Below are 22010 nucleotides of genomic sequence, written 5' to 3'. Positions count from 1 at the left end.
AAATCTGGCTTTACCTCTTATTTGCACGTTAATCTAAACCTTCTTGGCTTCAGTTTTCTCATCTTCAAAATAGAAAGAAACAATACTCTCTCTTCATATTGTTGTTTGTAATATTTAAATATGGTTAAGGAGCTAGTGCTTAATTTTTAACCAGGGGTCTGTAAATACATGACAAATAACTAGGTCATTATGTGAATGGTGAACCTCAACTTTTTCTCACAGAGAGATGACCTATTAATTATCAAAACACAATTGAAGAAATGAGCTTTTCTATTTCTGCTCCTCTCTTCAGTGCTATCTTTTGGAATTTCCCTTGTTGTAGATCAAAAGTGGTCAAATATTGGTTCATAGTGTCCAATCTAATGGCAGTTTTATATTCAGAAAATTATATTCTGCTTAATCATACAAACCATGAAAAATCTCAAGGATAAAAATGAGTTTCAAGTCCTGCAGGGATCTCTTAAGTTTCTGTCTGCACTTTACTCACTGCACTTGCTATAAGACATCATGAATTTCTATGAACTCCTTAAGGGGAGATACTACCTTATTAAACATTGTTTCCTCAGAGCCTGTATTTGCATAGGGAAAACAGTATCTGGTTGAGGTTTAGCACATGCCTGCCAATGCAGGAGACTTGGATTCAGTTCCTGGGTTGGGAAGATTCCCCTGGAGGAGGAAATGGCAACCTACTTGCCTGGGAAATCCCATGGACAGCGGAGCCTGGTGGACTCAAGTTCAAGGTGTCGCAAAGTGTAGGGAAGGACTTAGCAACTGAGCAACAAAAACATGTTCTGGATCCAGGCTGCCTGAGTTGGAAGCCTGGCTCAGCCACCTACCTGCTGTGCGATCTCGGAGTGCCTTAAAAATGCTGTGTCTCGTGTGCAGTCTGCTTCCTGGATCCTTCCTTGCTTATGACTTCCTTACAATTCAAAGATTTTTAAAAAGTGAGAAACAGAAAGCATTTGGAGTAGCACTGGATACATTGTAAGTCTTCAGTTAATAACCGTGCATTTATTGCAAAATGCTATATTAGTTTGTCTTCAGATAGGTCAGCCCTGCCATCTCTTTTTTCTGGTTCTATACACTGTTTTTCCCTCTTAAATATTTCATCAGCTTTGTTAATCTTTGTGTTTGTTTATTTAGCCTAGGATCTAACAGTGATTCTCAAATCTAACCGTATGCTCTAGGCTCATCTGGGGGAGTCAGTCAGAAAACCCCAGACATACTTCCCAGTGATTCTGTGATTAGAGACCTGCAGCTTTAAGTTTACTAGGCAATTGATTACTAGGCAGTTGATTCCAAAGAGGTGTCCCATGAACTGGGCCAGCATTTGGAAACACTGCCCTAGGATTTCTATCCAATTTTAATTTGACTCCTTTATTTCCTAACTCATTTCTTAAGAGAGCACCTCATGTACACAATTTCCCCTTCAATTGAAGTCTGTTTAAAGCAAACATCTAAATGCCATTTCATTCTCCTTTTTGCACGATGCCCTTTTCTCTCCTCATTCTGTCCCCTTCACCAGCAGTTAGCATCTGACCCCGTCCTTGTTCACCAAAAGAGCTGGCCATTTGTAGTCAATGGATGAGCAGCTGACGGCTCCTTTTAGGGGAGTAAAATTGCAAATAAGGGTGATAAATAAAACCGTTCTCTGAAAGAACCAGTCTCTTTGGCACATTCTGTGCTTTCCTCTATCGGAGGCAGGGAAGACTGAGGCTTATTCATAAGGGAATGAATCAGTGGTCAAAGAATCACTCCAGAGAGTCAGAAGCTAATTCTTTTTTGTCAAGTGGGGAATGCTTCTCCCTATTTCATATTTGTTTATGAATGTCACAGCATGTATTCTGAAAACACCATCCCTGGAGAGAGCAGACCTATAATTCTGGGAGAATTTTATTACTCAATCATCTAAATTCAGGATAAATTTTAGATAGAAAGAAGATAGCAGAAAACCAATCCTTAGAACACACCTGTGAGACCCTTTGAATAGTGCTTTGTGAATGAATTGCCCTTTATCGCTGCCCCCCGCCCCCTGTGATGCTATCACAGCTTAACTGGCACTAACACAGCTGTTCACAGCTGCACACAAGATGCTTGCAAGAGCACAGTGTCAACCATTTGTTCTCATGGGGTGCAGCTTAATTTATTTCCTTTGAGGATGGAGTCTGATATTGTGTTCTAGCAAGACTAATCAGCAGATCTAAAAGACATGCAGTGGTCAGATTTAAGGGATGAGTTGCATTTCCAAGTATGATTCTTCTCTTGGATATCTACTCCTGCCCCTTGAAACATATCCAGTGGAGAACTCATTTTGAGGGTGAGTTTGTTTTTGATAGGCCTTAAGCAGGAAGTGAATTGAGGTGGAACAAATGTTATTATTTCAGAGAGAACCATAGCCACACTCCACTTCTTATCAGGGTCAGCTGATGCCAGAATGCTCTTCGCAAGCCAATTCATAGCAATGTGACAAAGGAAATGTATTGAGCACCTACTGTATGCCTAGCAAATGTGTAGGGCTGAAAAAGGCAATAAAAAGTTTTCATCTCATTACAATGTAAGTTTCATGTCTTGCTCTTGAATGCCTTTGACATCCCTGGCACAGTTTAGATGTTCAATGAATGTTGAATAAATGAATAAATAATGCACTCAGTAAATCAGTCTCCTAAGCTAAACCCGATAGATTTGTAACAGCTGCTTAAAAAGCTATGCCAAGAAAGACTCTGAGGCTATACCCATGTCAGTGGGAAATGTGACCTGATTGATTAGCAATGTCTGTCAAGGGCAGGAGAGAGGTAAAATCAAGTGTGCTGTATAATATATTCTGTGGCTAAACGTAAATGATATAGCTATTCATCCCCTCCTTCTCACCCTCCCCACTTTTCCCCCATAAACCTTTCCCTTCAGTTTCTGGAACAAGTGGAACGACTGTCAGGGTCTAATCAGAAGTATAAATCTTCTGCACTCATGAACTCCATCTTTTCAAAATTCATCTTCTTCCATTCAGGAGAGAAGAGCTAATAGATTCTGGTTTGAGTGAATCAAAGAGATCATAGAAGGAAATTCCATCTTGCTACCTCTGTGCCTTTGCCTGGTTGGTACAAAATGAAAGACCAGGCGGAATGCAGAGTTCAAAAAGTTGAGAGTACAGAGTACATTTTATTGATTTAGTTTGTATACACAAGCTTCACCTAATCCTTAGCAGGTGAGGATATTGTTGATGAGTGTCCTGGATTCATATGGATTTTCTGTTCCTCTTGTGAAAAACCACATATGTCTTGTCTCTTCTTAATTTCGCATTAAAAAAAAATTGTCCAAGAGGTATATTAGAGCATGAACATAATGGGAAGTAAAGAATGAAGTTGAGATCCAAATTGCATAATGAGTTATTCCTATCAAATTAATATAAGTGATATAATATTTGATTTGATAAGATTTCCCCTTTCCTCCTTTTCTCCTGGAAATTTTTGTTAGAGAAGTAAACAGGTATAGAAGAAAAATCACCTTCACATTTATCTAAATTCTATTTTCTGGGGAATATTGACTGAAACAAAATGTAGAGATTCATATAATAGAACAGAGATGATCCTGGAAAACATAAATAGGAGTAAATCAAATTTGGTTTCTGAATATATATTGTTGAAATCATTACTGCTTAGTAATATAACAAATGCATAATTGATTATCTTATGCACTAGAAAATGCTGAATATTCATTAGACACAGTAGTAGACATTGAGAAATGTATGCCAAGTCCTTCTGAACTTGCCAATGATTTTACTTACATTTAAAAAAAATCACTATATAAACATTGTTGCTAGTAGCCCAGACCAATGGAAATATGGAACCCCTTAGCTGCAAACTAGAAACAGTGAAAAAAGGAACTTACACAAATAGGGCAGACTGGAAAGAAACTAAATTTGCACTAAGTATCAATCTTATGATAATTAGTTCCTCCTGGAAAATAATTTTGCAATTAGAGATTGACTTCAACACTAAATGCATGAGAATAAATTTGTAAAATGTGCTTCCACCCACCTTTTTTGCTTAAGGGTTCTAGGTATAAAGAAAGGACCAAGAAAATAAAAGTCTATGACAAATGAAAGAATCCTAGACAAGCAAGTGAGGATGAGAAGAAAATAACATGGGTTCCAAAATTATGGAGTTTTAAAGACCTCAGCAGTTAATCGTTAAAGGTGGGAGGGGGGACTATCGGATGCATAGGCAAGTCCAAGATACTTAAAGTGAGCTTTAAAAGTTCTAGGAATTGGTCTGACTCTGGGATTGCCACGGTGAATTATTAAATTATTGTGATATGGGAGAATAGTATATTGAAGTCTGGATTTGGGTCCTCTTCAAGTTTTTGTTACTCCGTGAAAAATGGTAGTCAGGCCTGTATGTCCTCTTGTTTCAGAGTGTGTGGATTGTAGGGCAGAAAGCAGAATCCACCTCTGGAGGACCCTTGCTGCTTGGCTTTTATTTTCGCCAAGTCTGCTTATTTTGTTTAAATTGAAATATAGTTGATTTATAATGTTGTGTTATAGTTTCTGGTATATGGCAAAGTGATTCAGTTTTGTGTGTGTGTGTGTGTGTGTGTGTGTATTCTTTTTTCTTATTCTTTTCCATTATGGTTTATCGTAGGATACTGAATATAGTTCCCTGTGCTGTACAGTAGGACCTTGTTGTTTATCCATTCTGTATATAATTGTTGGCATCTGCTAATCCCAAACTCCCAGTCCAACCTTCTTCCTACTCCTTGGCAACCAAAGTCTGTTCTTTACATCTGTGAATCCATTTCTATTTTGTAGATAAGTTCATTTGTGTCATATTTTAGATTTCCCATGTAAGTGATGGCATATGATATTTTTCTTTTTCTACATTCACTTAATGATCTCTAGGTCCGTCCATGTAACTGAAAATGGCATTATTTTGTTCTTATTGATGGCTGAGTGGTATTCCCTTGTGTATGTGCACCACGTATTCTTTATCCACTCATCAGTTCATTGAGATTTAGGTTGTTTCCATGTCTTAACTATTGTAAACAGCACTGCTGTGAACATAGGGGTCATAGATCATTTCAGATTATGTTTTTGTCAGGATATATGCACAGGAGTGGGATTGCTAGATCATATGGCAACTCTTTTTAGTTTTTTTAGGAGCCTCCATACTGTTTTCCATAGTGACTGTCCCAATTTACATTCCCACCAACAGTGCAGGAGGGTTAAAAGTCTACCTATTCATTAGGCCACTGTTACTTTGGGTCTCCATTACCCATAACAAACCTAATCCTAAGTGACATTGAAATTACTTCTAACCTGAATGAACAGCAGTTCAAAGTAAAATTTAATTTGATTTCAGAGAAATAGTATTTTTTTTTTTTTTTTTGTACAGCAGAGTTGGAGATATACTACTTACTCCTGCTGTACTGAATTTGAAGATGCAGTTATCCTGGTGATGTTGTCATTGCTTTGAAAATTTTGATGTGCATGTGAATTACCTGAAGACTTGCTACATAAATATCGCTGGGCCCTACCCAGGATCAAATGCTGCAAGTCTATGGTGGGAGTGAGATTTGCATTTCTAACAAGTACCTAAGAGATGCTGATTTTACTGTTTCAGGACCACACATTTTTTTTTTCTTTCAGTTCTACCAATTTATTGCTACCAACCCATCTCTGTCCACCCCCCTCATGAGTGTGTGCTCGGTCATGTAACCCCATGGACTGCAGCCCACCAAGCTCCTCTGTCCATGGATTTTTCCAGGAAAGAGTACTGGAATGGGTTGTCATTTCCTTCTCCAAGGAACACACATTTGAGGGCCCCTCTTCTAGACTAATTCTCAAACTAGCTAAGGTGAAAGGCAAGTCTCAGTGTCTGTACTTACCTAATGGACTGGTTACCAGAAGTTCACAGATAAGCCTGGTGCATGGCCCATGACAGAACCCTTAGCCTAGGACTAGGGGCACTTTGGCTGCTTCCTGAGAAATTTCTGCAGTAGAATTCAAAGACTCAAAGCCTAGGACAGTATCTCCTATCCTGCCTGAAAAAGTTCAGTCTTCTCTTTTTTTTGGCCATGTCATGGTTCAGTGGTTTAGAGAGCTTCCTAGCATTGCTTCAAGTAGCGCATTATTGAGGAGCTTCTGCTGCAAAGTCTTAAAAAGTAGTTGACAGCAAAAAATTCGTTGTCATCAGATTTTCCTTCTCTATGAAGGAATCTGCCCCTCTTTAAAAATACTATTTCTCAATAACTGGCAACTTATTTTTAGCACTTATATGTTTTAGGAACAATGATAAATTGTTTACAAGTAATATATGTGTTTTACATCCATTGTGTCATTTAAACTCGCAACAATCCCATGAGGCTGGTGCAAGCATTACCCCCATTTTCAGTGGAGAGGAAAAAAACAAAAACACAGCGAGGCCCAGGAAAGGGAAATAACTTTCATGAGATCATACAGTGGAAAGTAGGCAGTTAAATCGGGTCCATGCTTTTAAACACCAGGTTTTATTCCTCATTTCACTGAAGATCTTTCCTTGCAGAAATGCAGGCCAGATCAAGATGCCAGATTTATGCAGAGAATCCTAGAGACACCAGGAGACTCAGGCATAAGTCTGTACTCTGTCCCCAAGTAGATGAGGGCCTAGGAGAAGTCATTTTTCTCTTTGAGTATCACTGAGTTGTCATCCGTAATTTTCTTTAGAAACTAATGTTCTTTGGAGAGTTTATCAGACATTCTATGGGAAATGTGTTTACGGTCAAATAAATATAGGAAAGACTGAATAAAATGTTACCCTCTTTGAGATTCATGTTGCTGGTAAATTAAAAATTATGAAAGGTCTTATTGCGATATGGTTCTGATTTTACTTAGCCAAGTATTTCCAAAGTCTTTGAATAGAGAACCCTATTTTTATTTAACTTAATATCTTAATAGTAGTAGTTATTCATGGAACACGGTTCTGGAAACAATACCCTAGTTTTTTCCTGTCCCCAAATTCTGTGAATCTAATTCTGTGAATCTGTGACTGGTTTAGAAATAGAAATAGATACAGAATGGTACAGAAATAGAAATGGTATAGAATAGATATAGAACAGTATGCTGCTGCTGCTGCTAAGTCACTTCAGTCATGTCCGACTGTGTGCGACCCCATAGACGGAAACCAACCAGGTTTTGCTATCCCCAGGATTCTCCAGGCAAGAACACTGGAGTGGGTTACCATTTCCTTCTTCAAGGCATGAAAGTGAAAAGTGAAAGTGAAGTTGCTCAGTTGTGTCTGACTCTTAGCGACCCCATGGACTGCAGCCTACCAGGCTGCTTTGCCCAGGGGATTTTCCAGGCAAGAGTACTGGAGTGGGGTGCCTTTGTCTTCTCCAATAGAACCGTATAGAGATAGGAAAAGAATGCCAATATAATAACAAAACCTATAAGACCTAAGCCTAATGATAGTAACCTGGATGTTATTTTGCACGCTTCACGTATATTACTTCATTTAATCTTTATTATAGCCCTATTATAATAATTGGGTTTCCCTGGTGGCTCAGACGGTAAAGCGTCTGTCTGCAATGCTGGAGACCGGGTTTGATCCCTGGGTCGGGAAGATCCCCTGGAGAAGGAAATGGCAACCCACTCCAGTTCTCTTGCCTGGAAAACCCCATGGGCAGAGGAGCCTGGTGGGCTACAGTCCATGGGGTCACAAAGAGTTGGCCACTACTGAGCAACTTTATTACTTACTTACTATTATAATAATTACAAACATTGTTATCCCTATGTTACAACTGAGGAGACTAAGGCCCTGAAAAGAGCAATTATAGATCTCTCAAACTAAACCATTTCTTAGAAAGTAAGATTTTCCTGCACACACTATGGAAAGTATCAAGAGAAGAAATAGAAGCAAGCGCATTGCTTTTTTTTTTTTTTTTGCTTAGTATGCTCTATTTGCATATCAAAAGGCCTCTAATGTGACTATAATCTGCACTGTTTAATGTCTCTGACTTTCTTTTACTTTCCCTCTGTAGAGCATGGTTCACGGTCATTACCCTCTTGATCAAGTTACAGACAAATGCAGACTTCAAATTAGGCCTATTAAGATTTGTTTTTAATGAGGAGATAATTCCTCTAACAACACAAGCCAGATTTGGCTGGAATGTGATTAGACAATCAGGTCATCTTGCAGAAAGGAAAAGCAGATTTTTGCCTCTTCCGTAAATGATTTCAGCCAGTCTTTATTCACTTGATGCCACTTAAAAGCACAGAGCAAATGTAATATTTGAGACTTCTGAGTCATGAAGTAATCACATAGTCCATGCAGGACAGTGGGAGAGTTTCTATTTCAAGAACTGGAACTTCTTAGAAGGCAAATGTCCAGATTCATAGTATTGGAAATCACAGTAGGGAAGATAAATTCTTTTCTAGAGTCTGAGCTGTCTTGCTTTGTTGAATTCCCTTGCCAACCTTTTTTGTCTTTTAGGAATGAATACCCTGTAAGACTTTTAAGTAAAATGATTTGTTAATTAACCCCAACCCTTGGGGATCTTTCTGCATACTTTTTATTTTTATTAAAATAATCCTAAGCACATTTACTTTCCAAAATGTTCTTCCAACAAAATCATGTCTAGATATGTTTATATCCTTTGCATACTCATTTTTCATAGTCTTGGGTTAAGAAATCTTTATCTGTACTTTATTAAATACCCCAACCAATCATTTCATTATATTTAAAATCCACCTAATGTATCCATTCATCTGAAACTCTTTTACAATATGTGACAAAGAGAATGAACTTCGTGCCTAATGGACTCAGAATTCTCCAGTAGAGGCCTCTTTGATGTTTGATTGCAACACTGTTATGAAGAGATGTGATACGCCTCCTTACAGATTTAAAGTTGGTGGGCAATTTTATTTATTTCTGGCTGTGCTGGGTCTTCATTGCTGCACATAGGCTTTCTCTAGCTGCGATGAGCAAGGGCTGCTCTCCAGTTGCAGTGTGCAGGCTTCTCATTACAGTGGCTTCTCTTGTTGCGGAGCACAGTCTCTAGGGCTTCAGTAGTTGCGGTGCACAGGTTTAGTTGCCCCACAGCAGGCATGTGGGATATTTCCGGACCAGGAATCGAACTCTGGTCCCCTGCATTGGCAGGCTGATTCTTAACCACTGGACCACAAGGAAAGTCCCTGGGCAACGTTAAATTGTTTAAAGTTGTTTGCCACAGTTGAACTTAGCATTATTGTCAAGGAATAACTCTCAACAGCAGGCAGGGGTTATAAAAGAATATTTTGGCCAGAACAACAGTTACTGACATTATGTATGACTCTACATGTAGAACAGGATCCAGTCAGATGTTTTATTTGTTCTGTACTAACACAGCAGAAACCAGCTTGTTGCTTTTGGGGGCTGAGTGAATGAATCATGGGAAATGGCCACAGTCAGGAGGCTAAGGTCTAACTTATCTTGAACATCATCACCTGCCATCCTACCTGACACCTGCACAACGCTGTTAGACTCAGCACTGTGACTTAGCGTGGTCACATGTACAAAGCAAAGTTTTCAACTTATGTGGTCTCCTTTCAGTACCGTAAATACCCCTATTTTCCCATTATAGTCCTATACTATTCTGGATTTCTAAAATGCTCTTTACCCAAATGTTTATATTGGTCCTTTCTTCTCTTAGCTCAAATTCTCTTCTTTCTTAGCTCAAATAAATCACCCAAGAAGCTTTACTGAAGCACACAAAGCAACTCTACTCAAATTCGATCTTTCTCTCTCTTTTCTCCTTGTTTATCTTCAAATATAACTCCTATTTGATTTATTGTCTTATTATTTTTGAACCTATATTCCTTATCACTCTGGACAGTCTTTGAGACTAGAGAAGAATGTCCATTCTGTCCACTGCTATATTGTCTATCTTTAGAAAATATGGTAAAATTGACACTTTTTGTTTACTCAGAAAAATGTATTTTCTTGCTCATTTTTCGTTGTTCATTTTGATTTTCATTTCCTAATATAAATGTCCCTCACTGGAGGCAAAAGTTGAGTTTTATGTGTATCCCAGTTCCATCTTCTAATAAATTTCTTCACCTTCCTTCCCTTGTACATTTTGAATGTGATTTTACCTAGTGCCTCTCAATGAGCATTGGAGGTAAAGATGTTGGGGAACTCTCTCCTTGGAGACTTCACTTAATATTTCTCCCGGATGAACTTACTGCCTCACAAAAGGATTCTTTGTGTTTCGAATTTAACTGGCTCTTTGTTTAGGCTGGTATCCAGCAGCCCAGGAGTAAAATGTCAGGGCTCTCTATTTAATCAATGTTTTATTCTTGGCTTGTATTTCAACAGGGGGGATGAAACAGCAGTTTAAATGTTGCCGATATATATTTTTGACCCTTTTAAATTACTGGTCTATGTTATGTGAATCTCAATAATTTCTAATTTATTTTCAGTCTGTACAAATCCCTTGGAGATATGTGCTATTCTTTTGCTAAAAGACATAACAGCTGTGCTGACACTGTACTAAAACCAAGACTAATCCTCACCCAACCAAAGAGGTCATTTTATGGCATTCAACTTTTTTCATTCTCATCATAATTGACAAACTTTATATTGTGTGTTTGTAGAGCAGTGTTTCTCAAAGTTTGTTTTGTGGAATACTAATCTGCAGTGTTATTTTGCTCCCCACCTCCCAAATAGTTTCAATGAGCCAGGAGTTTGAGAAACAAAGTACTAACATATTAACAATTCTGAAACCTGTTAGAAAATCAGCTGCTTCAGTTTGGTTTACCTTTTAGCAGTTTTTCAGTGTATTTTACCATAGTGATGGTACACAAACTGTGGTCCCAGACCACCTGGGAATTTGTGAGAAATTCAAAATCTTGGGCCCCACCCAAGATCTACAGACTCCCAAGCCCTAGAGCAGAGCGGAGTCTGAGCAATCTGTGACTTCTCATGTCCTCTAAGTAAACTTGACATTTGCTCAGCGTGAGAACCACTGGACTACGGAGGTCTTACATTTGGGACAACCTTCTAACATCCTGAGGGAATGTATTCAGATCACCTGGGAAACTATTCAGTAGCTCTGGAGTGTGGCCTGAGATTATGCATTTCTTGAAATTTCCCAGGTGATATTGATGCTCTGGAGTACACCTTGAGTAGCAAGGCCACAAGACAGTTCTGAAAGAGCTAGAGCAAGCATGGGGAAGAATATTTGGATAGATTCTTACAATGGAAATTACGGGCAAAGTGTCTCCTGTGACCCATTTGAGCCCTTCATCAGTCATCCATGGACCTTTGTTAGAAGATGGAATGGCAGTGGCAACGTGGTGCTTCTTACCTGGCCACCTACCATACCAGGTATTCAGAGAAAACACATGGCAAAGAAAGAAGTTAGAGCAGGGATTCCTGAGCATGGGAATTTTTCTTGTACTTACAAATAAAAAAATGAATAGCTGTGTGGTCCTGGGTAGCTTACATAACCACAGTGAGACTCAATTTCCTCACCAGTCAGTTGGAAATATGTTAACAGCACCTGTGTTAGTAGTAGTACTGAAAGTATGACCTTCATGTAAAATGCTTACATTGTGGCACATAGTGAGTACTTAATAAATGATAATGATGTGATAATGGTCATTATGGTGGTGGTGGCCCCACATAAAATGGAAACATCCTGAAGTCAGCCTCACAATTTGATGGAAAAAACAATGTGGGAGCAAAGGTCAGATCGTTGTATTTTCCTCCCATGATTAGGGTTGCAAACTATACTTTTTCATTTTGATTCTCTTCTCACAGCTCCCAGTGACTAAACCACCTACCAAGAACTCTGGGGTTTATGAGGAGTGGGATTGCTGCCGATCCTGGTTTTCTTCTTTCTAGTATGAAAGGGATAAAACTAGTCTTGTATAAGATTTAAATGTGTGAAACTCTGAAGGCAAAAGAAGAGGACGGCAGAGGATGAGATGATTAGAGAGCATCACCAAGTCAATAGACATGAATTTGAGCAAACTCTGGGAGATAGTCAAGGTCAGGGAAGCCTGCTGCATTGCAGTCCATGGGGGTCACAGAGTCAGACACTACTAGCAACTGAATAACAACAACAGTAAAATTAAAAACCTTCCCCCATCTCAGAGTATTCCAAGGAAGATATAGCATTTGCCTAAGATCCAGGACTTTGGTTGTATGGATCTCAGTAATGCGTAAGATGTTGTGTGTGTGCATGCATGCTCAGTCCTGTCCAGCTCTTTGTGACCCCATGGACTTGAAGCCTACCAGTCTCCTCTATCCATGGGGTTTTCCAGGCAAGAATACTGGAGTGGGTTGTCATCTCCTTCTCCAGGGGATCTCCCAACCCAGGGATCAAGCGAACCTATATCTTCTGTGGCTCCTGCATTGCAGGCAGATTGTTTACCATTGAGCCACCTGGGAAGCTGGTATGAGGTTACCTGGATCTAGACCAAGAGAAGGCAGGAGAACCACATCAGAAAAGCTGAGACATTGGACACTAAAGTGTGAGCGTGGAGAGGAGACAGGCAAGCCAGCACATTTACAGTCAGATTTGAGAGAGAAGAAAGAGATTGCGAAAGAGCAACTGTGGTGATGAGAGTATGAATAGATGGTTGAAGAGGGGTGTAAGGACATTTCAGGGGAAATGCCTGTCCCATATCTCTTAGGGAAATTTTGTTAGAGAGTTAAATTTATTTTCATTGATTTTTGGATGTCAGTTTGTGACTTTGTTGACTGTGACACCAGATTGAGACTAACTTTGGGTAATTTGGTGTTGCTTAAGTAATATGTTCCCATATATTATGTTTTATAAATATTTATTACATTTATAATAAAAAATAATAATACCTTTCTCTGTTTCTCTTCTCCTCTTCTTCTGCCTCTCTCTTAGTAAAGAAACCATCTCCTTAAAATTTGAACACCCAGACTTGTTTCAATTAGCGATTCTCAACTAGGGGCTATTTTATCCCCCAGGGATATTGACAAGCTGTATTGACAGGCTGTCTTCACGAGATATTGACAAGAGCTTGACAAGATAAATTGACAAGCTCTGAAGACAGTTTTGCTTATCACAATTGAGGTTGTGTTTCTATTAGGTGTATGGGCTTCCCTGGTGGTTTCAGACAGTAAAGCGTCTGCCTACAATGTGGGAGACCTGGGTTCAATCCCTGGGTTGGGAAGATCCCCTGGAGAAGGAGATGGCAACCCACTCCAGTACTGTTGCCTGGAAAATTCCATGGACTGAGGAGCCTGGTAGGCTACAGTCCATGGGGTTGCAAAGAGTCGGACATAACTGAGTGACTTCACTTTCACTTTCTACTGGGTAGAGGCCAAGGATGCTGCTAAACATCCTACAGTCAATCACAGGTTAGCCCCCCACTGCCATAACAAGGAATTATTTGGTGTAAATGCTCATAGTGCCAAGGTTGAGAAACTCTTGTTTAAATTGCTACAGATTTCCTTCCTCAATTCCACCTTCCAGCCTGTGACTTGAATAACTCCTCTGATTATAATTTACTTACTTCCCAAAATAGTAATTCTAGGGGAAAGCCATTATGTATAGCACATAACACAATTAATGATGCTTTGGGAACTTCCTTCCATCTTACTGGGGCTTCCCTGGTAGCTCAGTTGGTAAAGAATCCACCTGCAATGTGGGAGACCTGGATTTGATCCCTGGGTTGGGAAGATCTACCCACTCTAGTATTCTGGCGTGAAGAATTCACAAAGAGATCACAAAGAGTCAGACAGGACTGAGTGACTTTCACTTTCACGTTCCATCTTATTATCTGTCAAAGGAAAAACTCTTAATAAACTAAAGATTTTCTCTGGAAACTCCTACTATGATAATAGACTCAATTAACCAATAAATAAAATGTTCAATTCTAAAAGAATTACTTTTGAGATTTCCTTGCCAGTAACAAATGTATGATGAGTTTTATTTGATTTGCATGGCTAATGACTTCCATGAAATCACCATCTTGGAGGAGCTATTGCTAAGTGTTTAAAGAGGTAGTGATGCCAAGTGGAAAGGGCTTTATCTGGTTGTCCTGAGCTTGGTTCTGGGTCCAGCTGTACCACCAGTCACCTCTTGTCCTTGGGGAATTTGCAATACTTCTCTAAGACTTGATTGCTGCTTCTGCAAGATTAGTAGGAATTGGATTCTTCTGGTTCACTCTGAACTCTGATTGATATTCTTTTCCTCCATGAGAACTGACGCCTTTTAGTTGACCTTTGAAGGAGAGCTAAATGAAGTTCAGGTCAGCCCAAATTCAACGAAGTGTTTGTGTTATTTCTAAAAAAATAAGGAAAGTTAGGAGAATATGGCAAGTTGCCACTGTTAAAGTGACTATCTCTAAATGGAAATTTAGCATTTTCCCCTTACTAAGACAAATCTGGATCTAAATAGAATTTGAAAAATAGTAGAAAAGTCAATTCCCACAGAAAACAATGAATCAAAATGAACATCTGTTAGATTTTCTTTTTCAAGTCAGGCCAACACCATATTAAACTGTTGCTGGTCCTTGCTCACTCCCCTTAGTCTCCTTCTTCCAAAAATAAGTAAAATAAATTAAAACAACAACAACAACATAGAAACAATTTGCATTGACCTCATTGTAACAGAATGTAAACCAAAACACATCTTTGAAGTTCCCGGCCCAGATGGCAAGTCCCAGCTCTCCCATGGTAGATGCTAAGCAGAAAAGTGACTGAGCCACAGGAAGTTGAAGAGATCACAAATATGTAACACCACAGAAATGGCCCAGAACTACCACTGACAAACACAAGATGCAGTAAACTGATGCATCTCTCTGAAGCAGCCCATTTCTGGGTCTTCTGAAGGAAGTCCTTCTTTCAGTTTGAACTTGTTGGTAGACTCTTAGGTTATCAGCATTAGGACATGCTCTTCTGAGCCTCATGCTTTAGTGGGAGAGATGGATTTGTGCTGCTTTGTTGATATCTACCACCTATATCCCATGGTGACTTGTAGCAGCCTTTTAAAGAAAGCTTCCTGAAGTCTGAAGTCATGGTGAGCAAACTTTTTTGACCTCAATGCATAGAAATACATTTTACATCATTATACAGTACAAATGTGTATGCACACAGAGTAAATTACCCAAAGTACCAAAGTTTCTCTGGTTATCTCTTGTGTTTAGGCGTATATACCAGTTCCTTCTGCTCAAGTCACTGTTTCTATTCCACTCTCTTATCCCATTACTTATCTAGATGATGCCCACTTGTCACTCAGGCTTAGAAATGTACCCCACACTGGATTCCATGTCTTTGGTCCCTTTACAACAATAACAAAAAGTATATAAGCACATATAGAAAACATGACAATGCCATAAAAGAACTGAAAGTTAAATGGCCTGATTTATCTTGGAGCATCCCAGTTTTTGCAAGCAAAAGGGAACCATAAAAATGATTAAGAACAGCAGTTGCCAACTTATGTCACTTATGGTACAATTTGTGGCTAAGTACTGTGGTTCAGTATTACAGAAAGCTCAGGGGAAAATCAGTCTACTTACTTTTGATTAAGGTTGCATAAGCAAATAAAATCATTTTTATATGACTTTGATTATAAAAAGTAGGAAGATCATAGATTGTTACTTGAACTAGTGCTGATTGCTTTCTTAAAGAAAAAGTCTCTTAAATAATAGGAAAACTGATTTTTTTTAAGTTCTTGGCAATCTAGGACATTTTTTTGAGAGTCACTGATTTAGACCAATGCCTTAAGTTTCACAGATCTGAAAACAGCTCGAGAGGGTAAGTGACCTTCCAAAGCCCATCTAGCATATAAGGGCACACTTAGGATCAATGATTATATCCTAAAACACAGGATTTCCCTCTAACGGTATAGATAACTTATCTTCTCAATATGTTAAGGAGATAACAAATGATCCAGAATTTCAGTCAAAAGTTGAGTGTAATGTTCTAGCAAACATAAATCTTGTACAGTTTTGAATATATTGTGTTCAAAACTGTAAGAGACTCATCAGAAACCACAAAGATGAATTCTATAGAAGCCTTAAATTTAAGAGTTTAGAATTAATAGCATATGCCTTCATTCTCTTGTTTAACCCTCAGAAAAATTTTATCTGGGTAAATGCCACATTATTCCCATTTTGTAGATAAGAAAGTCCTATTGCTGGTAACCTGCAGAACAGTGACTCAGAGTCTATGTCTTTGCTGCTGCCATATGTTGCACAAGTATTTTGAGAATTCAGAGAAAGACTAATTCTGGTTAGGAGATTTGTGTAAGGCTTCTTCGAAAATACGGATTTTTTTTGTTTCTGTTGAGATATAATTGATTTATAATGTGTTAGCTTTAGGCCCCTTCATGGATCACAGACTTGTCATGGCAAAAGGGCTTGTGTAACTCAATGACGCTATGAGCCATGCTGTGCAGGGCCACCCAAGACAAATGGGTCATAGTAAAGAGTCTGACAACACGTGGTCTACTGGAGAAGGATATGGCAGCCCACTCTAGTGTTCTTGCATGGAGAACCCTATGAACAGTATGAAAAGGTGAAAAGATATGATGCTGGAAGATGACTACCACACCGCCCCCCACCCCCAACCTCTGTTACCCAGGTCAGAAAGTGTTCAGTCCTAGGGAAGGGTGGAGGGATATCACTAATAGCTCAAGTAAGAATGAAGCAGCTGGACCAAAGCAGGAAGATGCTCAACTGTCGATGTGTCTGGTGGTGAAAGTAAAATCTGATGTTGTAAAGAACAATATTGTATAGGCATCTTGAATGTTAGGTCCATGAATCAAGGTAAATTGGATGTGGTCAAGCAGGAAATGGGAAGACTGATCATCGACATCTTAGGAATCAGGGAACTGAAATGCACGGGAATGGGTGAATTTAATTCTGATGACCATTATATCTACTACTGTTGGCAAGAATTCCTTAGAAAAAATGGAGTAACCTTCATAGTCAACAAAAGAGTCCAAAATGCAGTAGAGTGCAGTGTCAAAAATGACAGAATGATCACAATTTGTTTCCAAGGCAAACCATTCAACATCACAGTAATCCACGTCTGTGCTTCAACACTGATGTCAAAGAAGTTGAACATTCTGTGAAGACCTACAACATCTTCTGGAATGAACACCAAAAAAAAAAAAAAAAAGATGTCTTTTTCATCAGAGGAGATTGGAATGCAAAAGTAGGAAGTCAAGAGATACCCAGAATAACAGGCAAGTTTATAACAGGCCTTGGAGTACAAAATGAAGCAGGGGAAAGGCTAAGAGTTTGGTCAAGAGAACACACTGGTCATAGCAAATACACTTTTTCCACAACCCAAGAGATGGATCTACACATGGACATTACCATAGTGGATGCTGAAATCAGATTCATTCATTATATTTTTGGCAGCCAAAGATGGATAAGCTCTATATAGTCAGTAAGAAAAAAAAAAAAAAGACCTGGATCTAACTGTAGCTCAGATCATGAGCTTTTCATTGCAAAATTCCGGCTTAAATTGAAGAAAATAGGGAAAAACCTCTAGGCCATTCAGGTATGACCTAAATCAAATTCCTTATGATTATACAGTGGAGGTGATAAATAGATTCATGGGATAGATCTCTTAGAGTGCATGAAGAACTATGGACAGAGATTCATAACATTGTACAGAAGGCAGTGACCAAAACTTTTCCAAAGAAAAATGCAAGAAGGCAAAGTGGTTGTCTGAGTAGCCCTTGTAAATATCTGAGGAAAGAAGAGAAGCAAAAGGCACAGGACAAAGGGAAAGATAGATCCAACTGAATGCAAAATTCCAGAGAATAGCAAGGAGAGATAAAAAGGCCTTATTAAATGAACAATGCAAAGAAATAGAGGAAAACAACAGAATGGGAAAGACTACAGATCTCTTCAAGAAAATTGGAGCTATCAAGGGAACATTTCATGCAAGGATTGGCATGATAAAGGACAGCAAAGGTAACAACGTAACAGACATAGAAGAGATTAAGAAGAGATGGCAAGAATAGAAGAACTTTACAAAAAAGATCTTAATGACCCAGATAACTACGATGGTGTAGTCACTCACCTAGAGCCAGAAATCCTGGAGTATAAAGTCAAGTGGGCTTTAAGAAGCATTACTACAAAGAAAGATAGTAGAGGTGATGGAATTCCAGCTAAGCTATTTCAAATACTAAAAGATGATGCTGTTAAAGTGCTGCACTGAATATGCCAGCAAATTTGGAAAACTCAGTAGTGGTCACAGGACTGGAAAAGGTTCAGTTTTCATTCCAATCCCAAAGAAGGTCAATGCCAAAGAATGTTCAAACTTCATACAGTTGTGCTCATTTCACATGCGCACAAAGTTATGCCAAAAATCCTTCAAGCTAACCTTCAGCAGTATGTGAACAGAGAACTTTGAGATGTGTAAACTGGATTTAGAAAAGACAGAGGAACAGAGATCAAATTGCCAACATTTGTTGGGTGATAGAAAAAGCAAGGAAGTTCCAGAAAAAATTCTGCTGCTTCGTTGACTAAGCTAAAGCTTTTGACTGTGTGAGTCACAACAAACTGTGGAAAGTTCTTGAAGACCTGGTAGTACTAGACCACCTTACCTGTCTCCTGAGGAACCTGTATGTGGGTCAAGAAACAGCAGTTAAAACCAAACACGAAACAACTGTCTGGTTCAAAATTGGAAAAAGAGTACAACAAGGCTGTATATTGTCACCGTGCTTATTTAATTTATATGCAGAGTACATCATGCTGGGCTGGATGAGTCACAAGCTGGAATCAAGATTGCTTGGAGAAATAGCCACTTCAGATATGCAGATGATATCCCACTCTAATGGCAGAAAGTGAAGAGGAACTAAAGAGCCTCTTGATAAAAAAAATTGCAAATCAATGTGTACTCTAAAAAAATGGAAACAACTAAGGAATATTGGATACATATTGGGTTTTAGATGGCTTTAAGGAATTACAATTAATTTATATCTTATAATAATGGCATGATTATTGCCTCAAAAAAAAAAAACCAAACCTTTATATGTTAAATACATAGTGAAGTATTTATGGGTGAAATTATTTACTTTAAAAGAATATAGTTTTAACAAAGATTAGATGAAACCAGAATGGCAAGATGTTTATAAATTTGATGAGTTGTGTTCTTTTCTTGACTTTTGTATATATTTGATGTTTCCATAATAAAAAGTTAAAAATAAAATCAATGAGAGAGACATTAGGAAGGAATAGTCTTCACCCTCTTAGGTTGGCTTCCCTGGGAAATTGGCTTAGAGATTTGCATGCAGGGCTCTTGAGAGTAAACCCCGTGGGAGATTACAGGAAGTTGAACTGGGCCCAAGGAGATGCTGGAATGCACTGTAGTGACAAGGAAGGTTTCAGTAACTCCCAACTAGAATGGCTCCTCAGGTCACCTGATCTCAGGGAACCATGACTTTATACACCTCTCACTACCCTCCCCTTCACATATACATACACATATTGATCTGTCTTTGAATTGTGAGCTGTCTCCAGAGAACAGGTATAACCTTGGAAAAGATTTTCTTTGTATCACCTCACACTGGTCAGAATGGCTATCATCAAAAAGTCTACAAACCATAAGTGCTGGAGATGGTGTGGAGGAAAGGGAACCTTCCTGCCCTATTGGTGGGAATATAAATTGGTACAGCTGCTATGAAGAACAGTGAGAAAAAAAAAAAAGTTATGTCTGACTCTTTGCGACCCCATGGGCTGTAGCCCTCCAAGCCTGGAAGGCTCCTCCATCCATGGGATTTTCCAGGCAAGAATACTGGAGTGGGTTGCCATTTCTTTCTCCAGGGGATCTTGCAGACCCAGGGATTGAACCTAGGTCTACAGTATTGCAGGCAGACTGTTTACCATCTGAGCTACCAGGGAAACCATTATGGAGAACAGTAAGCGGTTCCTTAAACTAAGAATACCATATATGATCCAGCAATTCCACATCTGGGCATGTATCTGAAGAAAACCATAAATTGAAAAGATATATCCTTGCCTCCTTTGTCAAAGATAAGGTGTCCATAGGTTCGTGGATTTATCTCTGGGCTTTCTATTCTGTTCCATTGGTCTATATTTCTGTCTTTGTGCCAGTACCACACTGTCTTGATGACTGTGGCTTTGTAGTAGAGTCTGAAGTCAGGCAGGTTGATTCCTCCAGTTCCATTCTTCTTTTTCAAGATTACTTTGGCTATTCGAGGTTTTTTATATTTCCATACAAATTGTGAAATTCTTTGGTCTAGTTCTGTGAAAAATACCGTTGGTAGCTTGATAGGGATTGCATTGAATCTATAGATTGCTTTGGGTAGAATAGCCATTTTGACAATATTGATTCTTCCAATCCATGAACACGGTATGTTTCTCCATCTGTTTGTGTCCTCTTTGATTTCTTTCATCAGTGTTTTATAGTTTTCTATGTATAGGTCTTTTGTTTCTTTAGGTAGATATACTCCTAAGACAAAGGAGGCAAGGATATACAATGGAAAAAAGACAACCTCTTTAACAAGTGGTGCTGGGAAAACTGGTCAACCACTTGTAAAAGAATGAAACTAGAACACTTTCTAACACCATACACAAAAATAAACTCAAAATGGATTAAAGATCTAAATGTAAGACCAGAAACTATAAAACTCCTAGAGGAGAACATAGGCAAAACACTCTCCGACATAAATCACAGCAAGATCCTCTATGACCCACCTCCCAGAATATTGGAAATAAAAGCAAAACTAAACCAATGGGATCTAATGAAACTTAAAAGCTTTTGCACTACAAAAGAAACTATAAGTAAGGTGAAAAGACAGCCGTCAGATTGGGAGAAAATAATAGCAAATGAAGAAACAGACAAAGGATTAATCTCAAAAATATACAAGCAACTCCTGCAGCTCAATTCCAGAAAAATAAATGACCCAATCAAAAAATGGGCCAGAGAACTAAACAGACATTTCTCCAAAGAAGACATACAGATGGCTAACAAACACATGAAAAGGTGCTCAACATCACTCATTATTAGAGAAATGCAAATCAAAACCACAATGAGGTAGGTACCATTACACACCAGTCAGGATGGCTGCTATCCAAAAGTCTACAAGCAATAAATGCTGGAGAGGCTGTGGAGAAAAGGGAACCCTCTTACACTGTTGGTGGGAATGCAAACTAGTACAGCCACTATGGAAAACAGTGTGGAGATTCCTTAAAAAACTGGAAATAGAACTGCCATATGACCCAGCAATCCCACTTCTGGGCATACACACTGAGGAAACCACATCTGAAAGAGACACATGCACCCCAATGTTCATCGCAGCACTGTTTATAATAGCCAGGACATGGAAGCAACCTAGATGCCCATCAGCAGATGAATGGATAAGGAAGCTGTGGTACATATACACCATGGAATTTTACTCAGCCGTCAAAAAGAATTCATTTGAACCAGTCCTAATGAGATGGATGAAACTGGAGCCCCTTATACAGAGTGAAGTAAGCCAGAAAGATAAAGAACATTACAGCATACTAACACATATATATGGAATTTAGAAAGATGGTAACGATAACCCTATATGCAAAACAGAAAAAGAGACACAGAAATACAGAACAGACTTTTGAACTCTGTGGGAGAAGGTGAGGGTGGGATGTTTCAAAAGAACAGCATGTATACTATCTATGGTGAAACAGATCACCAGCCCAGGTGGGATGCATGAGACAAGTGCTCCGGCCTGGTGCACTGGGAAGACCCAGAGGAATCGGGTGGAGAGGGAGGTGGGAGGGGGGATCGGGATGGGGAATAAGTGTAAATCTATGGCTGATTCATATCAATGTATGACAAAACCCACTGAAATGTTGTGAAGTAATTAGCCTCCAACTAATAAAAAAATTAAAAAAAAAAAAAGTAAAAGAAAAGATATATGCACCCCAGTGTTTCATTGCAGCACTATTTACAATAGCCAAGATATGGAAGCAACCTAAATGTCCATCAACAGAGGAATGGGTAAAGAATATGTGTGTGTGGGTGTGGGTGTGTGTGTGTGTGTGTATATAATGG

General features: G+C 38.9%; 1 protein-coding gene and 1 long non-coding RNA gene across 12 annotated transcripts in view; one reads left to right on the top strand and one right to left on the bottom strand.

Annotated features, from left to right (window-relative positions):
- Positions 1-22010, bottom strand: part of LOC122696617 (poly(A)-specific ribonuclease PARN-like) — a 256073-nt gene that overhangs the window by 40656 nt on the left and 193407 nt on the right. The window lies entirely within an intron of this gene.
- Positions 1-22010, top strand: part of LOC122696619 — a 60927-nt gene that overhangs the window by 2817 nt on the left and 36100 nt on the right. The gene's annotated exons all lie outside the window — the stretch shown is intronic.

Source organism: Cervus elaphus, chromosome 6 (assembly GCF_910594005.1).
Source record: "Cervus elaphus chromosome 6, mCerEla1.1, whole genome shotgun sequence".
In the NCBI taxonomy this organism is placed as follows: domain Eukaryota; kingdom Metazoa; phylum Chordata; class Mammalia; order Artiodactyla; family Cervidae; genus Cervus; species Cervus elaphus.
This window is presented reverse-complemented; position numbering and strand designations above follow the sequence as displayed.